The following is a 4,467-nucleotide window of genomic DNA, read 5'->3' on the forward strand; positions in this document are numbered from 1 at the left end:
GGCTCTCTGGAGTGACTTGAGAGGACTGAAGGATTCTTCTGCACCAGAGAGTGGATGCTGCACGAGTGACGGTGAGGCTTCCCTCAGCTCCTTGTTGCTTGGCACTTCCTAATCAAGCCCTGACTCTTCCTCAGTGGCTGACTCTGCTTCTGAGAATTGGGTAGTGCTGTCTCCCAGCTGCTTTCGGAGGGCAGATGGTTGGCCCTGGTAGACAGCCACCGCTCGCCATGAAGGCAGAAATGGAGTTACCTAGCCTACCAGTTGTAGGTGGCAAGTGGAGCCAGTCATCTACCTTCTTCCCTTTGGATCACCAGCTTTTCTCCAAAGCCCACCCACCTCAGGCCCACGCCGAGTTCCGAGCTCCAAATAAGGCCAGTGGCTCTCTAGGGGAATGTGGAACTCCACAGACGTTATTCACGCATTCATTGGAAGTTCATCCACGGTTTTTAAAGAAAGTTCACCAAGGGTAAAAGTGTGATTTTTGTGTGTATGGAGAACACCATGGGTGTCCCTTTGATGATATCAGACCAAATGGCAGATCCCCAAACTGCTTTCTCAGTGTTTTCTCCAAAAGGGAAATGTCCAACAGCAGTGGTAGCAAAGCAATAAAAATTCACAACACTGAATTATTTTTTTCATTTATCAAATTGGCAAAGAGTAAGAAATGCCCTTGCCTAGGCTTTCGTTCTGCAAGTTCATGGCTTCACTGGCCTAATACCACGTCCAGCCAATGCCCTCTCCCTGCAACATGCAACCTCCTGTTTTCATTTAGTTATTTTATTTACTATTATTTATTTACTCTTATTTAGTGAAGGCTACTTTTCTGCTCAGCACAGAAAATATAGAAAATACCAGAAAAGGCAAGCAAGCAAAAACAACTACCCATAAACAACCACTGTTGAAATGTTGATGACATTCCTCATGTGTTTTATAAGCAGCATCTGTTCCTGTTTTTAAATGGAGGTAGGATGGTAGGAGGTACAGTATTCTATAGCTTACTGCATTTTCACATATCTTTTTTAAAAAGATTTTATTTATTTGAGAGGGCGCATGCGCATGTGTGCGCACACACACACACACACACACACACACACACACACAGAGTGGGGGGGAGGGGCAGGAGGAGAAGCAGGACCCCCGCCCCCAGCTGAGCAGGGAACCCACCATGGGATCATGACCTGAGCTGAAAGCAGATGCTTAACTGACTGAGCCACCCAGGTGCCCTTCACATCACATTTTTTTTTTTTTTTTAGATTTTATTTATTTATTTGTCGAGGTAGAGGGGAGAGCACAAGCAGGGGGAGCGGCAGGCAGAGGGAGAAGCAGGCTCTCTGCTGAGCAAGGAGCCCGATGCAGGACTCGATTCCGGGACCCTCAGATCATGACCTGAGCCGATGGCAGATGCTCAACCGACTGAGCCCCCCAGGCGTCCCTCACACAACATCTTAGCAAGCACATCTCCTACTGGTACCTACACATCGACTTCATTTAAGGACGGCAGTGCTCAGTTCAACAACTCTTGTCCCAAACGACAGTTACAATGCCTCATCACAAAAAATTCACATCAACTGTGGCTGTCCCCCTGCCAGGGTAATTTCCTGAATTCTGCTGAGACTTTTGGGCTCACTCTCTCTCTCTCCGTCCCCTGCCATAGGGAACTCCAGGGAGAGAGAATCAATGGTTACGGGGGGTTTTCACTTTAGTTAAAAGCTTTATGGCTGACAAACCTCACCCTCCCAGAAAGGACCTCTTGGGATCCAATTCTGTATTTCTTAGAGAGCCTTGGATGTGCCCATGCAACACCCTGGCATCCTTCCAGCAACCTCCAAACACAGAGAAGAGATAGGCATTTGATTCTAGTATTACCACCCTTATTAACAGCTCGTTTCTTCTCTGGAATAACACCACCTGCCACCCTTTAGAGTTTTGTTTTCTAAAGCCCTCCTCAGTGTTTCCTGGAATACCCAAGAAAAACACACACCTATTTGCTACAGTCTTTCAGATCTGCTTCCTGTGAAATAATGACCACAGGAGATTTCAGCCTCTCCCCAAAGTCTCAGAAATGATGCCAACCCTTTCAATCTTATTCACACCTGTGCTCCAGAATTAAGAAGGAATAAAATTATAAAACTTTAATGCACATCCAAAGACAACGCAGAAAAATACGAAGTGTCCTGAATTACAAACAGGAGTCTTAAAGATCTTCAATGCCCAACCCAAGCACTCTCCTTCTGGGAAGGCTTCCTGGAAGAGGCGATATCTGAGCCAAGGCATAAAGGATGAGTAGGAGCTAATCAGGGTTAGGTGGGGGCAAAGAGTGGGACCATCTTGGCAAAAAAGTATGGTAAGAGCAAAGGCAGAAGCAAGAAGCAGGGAGGTGAATCAGTGCCGTGTTCCGCTATTAAAGAATAAAGTACAAGGTCGGTGAGAGGGGTACAGGGAGAATGGCAAGAAATAAAACTGGAAAGCTTAGAAAGGGAAAAAATGTCTGAGAAAAAAACCCCAAACTAGTCCAGGCTGAATTCAAACTGTTATATTCTAGTGGGCTATATTGATCTAGTGGTTGCTTCTGCTTGCCACAGTTTTGTACAGTATTAAAATCCGTATATATAAAATGAGATTTAAGCAACATTTTTAAAGCAGTTTTTACTCCTGAAATTTCTTCTCCCCAATGAAAACCCATCTCCGGATATTTCCTATCCTTTCTTGATGAGGCATTTTAGGTACGTTTAGCTGATTAGCCAGTTTCACCCTAACAGTAGCAGATAAGGTTATACTTGAATGATGACTTATGTGTGTGTATATAAACAAGCACTTGTGAGTGTGTGTGTACAAGGTGGCACCACAGACATGCCTTATCCATTGATCTTCATTCCCTGAATACCTTTTCATATCTCTGTGGCTTGGCCCATGCTGTTCCCCATGCCTGAATACCTCTCCTCCTGTGCCTTCCCAAACTGAAAAATTCTTGCTTATTCTTCACCCAGCAGCCCCTCTGTGAATCTGCCCCCCATGGCCCAGGTAGTCTTAACTGTCCCATCTGTGTTCCCAAAGCATTTTCTGTCACTTTTGCAGCACTGAGGATAGCAGTTCTCAGCTGTGGCTGTACGTTACAATCATCGGGGCCGCTTTGTAAAAATACTCTTGTCTGGGCTTCACTCCTAGAGAATCTGACGTCGTTGGTCTGCAGGGCGGGGGTGGCCAGGAATCAGTATTTTTTTTTTTTAAGATTTTATTTATTTGACAGAGAGAGAGAGAGCAAGAAAGGGAACACAAGCAGGGGGAGTGGGAGAGGGAGAAGCAGGCTTCCTGCTGAGCAGGGAACCCGATGTGGGGCTCGATCCCAGGACCCTGGGATCATGACCTGAGCTGAAGACAGACGCTTAATGACTGAGCCACCCAGGCACCCCAGGAATCAGTATTTTTAAAAAGCTGTCCAGGGGGCTCAAATGTGAATCAAGATTGAGAATCACCACTTACCTAGCACTTATTTAGCTTCATCCCACAAATTTTGAAATGTTGTAATTTCATTTTCATTCAGCCAAACATTTTTAAATTCCTACTGAAACTTGCTCTTTGATCCATGGATTATTTCGAAGCATATTCTGTAATTTCCAAGTATTGGATATTTTTAGTTTCATTTCTGTTATTGATCTCTAATTTCAGTATGGTCAGAGAACTTACATTGTATGATTTAAATTCTTCTAAGTTTGTTAAAGTTTGCATTAGGATGCAGAATATGGTCTGTTTTGGCGAATGTTCAATGCACACTTGAAAACCATTTTCATGCTTCCGTGGCTGGGTGGAATGTTGTATAAATGTCAACTGGATGTAGTTGGTTGATGGTGGTGGTCAATTCTACTATACCCTTACGGATCCTTTGTTTCCTTTTCTATCAATTACTGAGAGAAGAGTATTAAAGTCTCCAGCTATAATTGTGCATTTTTCCATTTCTCCTTTTTGTACTATCAGTTTACCTCATGTATTTTGAAATTTTCATTAGTTGCATGCACACTGAAACTTGTTATATCTACTTGGTGAACTGACCCCTTTCTTTGTTGCCATGTAAAGCGCCCAGCTAGCTCAGTCGGTAGAGCATGGGACTCTTAATCCCAGGGTTGTGGGTTCGAGCCCCACGCTGGACGAGTGTTTTGGGATTTGATACTTTGTCGCCATGTAATGTCCATTTTTATCCCTGGTAACTTTCATTCCTCTGAAATTTACTTTGCCTGATAATTAAAGTAGCCATTCTAGCCCCTTTCCATTCCTGTTTGCACTATATCTTTCTCATTCTTTTACTTTTAACCTATAACATTATTTAAAGTGGGTTTCCTATAGATAACATGTCTTGCTCTGTTATTTATTATGACATTCTCTTCTAATTGACGTAGACTATTGAAATTGCATGTCATTATTGATATATCTGGATTAGGTATGCCATTTTATATTTGTTTTCTATCTGTTCCC

General features: G+C 43.5%; 1 non-coding gene across 1 annotated transcript; it reads left to right on the forward strand.

Annotated features, from left to right (window-relative positions):
* Positions 1-4,072: 4,072 nt before the first annotated feature.
* Positions 4,073-4,145, forward strand: TRNAK-CUU (transfer RNA lysine (anticodon CUU)). Its single transcript has one exon. It is a non-coding gene; the product is annotated as a tRNA-Lys (tRNA).
* Positions 4,146-4,467: the final 322 nt, after the last annotated feature.

This window comes from Leptonychotes weddellii, unplaced genomic scaffold (genome assembly GCF_054177405.1).
Source record: "Leptonychotes weddellii isolate Sample4059 unplaced genomic scaffold, ASM5417740v2 HiC_scaffold_1768, whole genome shotgun sequence".
Taxonomy (NCBI): Eukaryota; Metazoa; Chordata; class Mammalia; order Carnivora; family Phocidae; genus Leptonychotes; species Leptonychotes weddellii.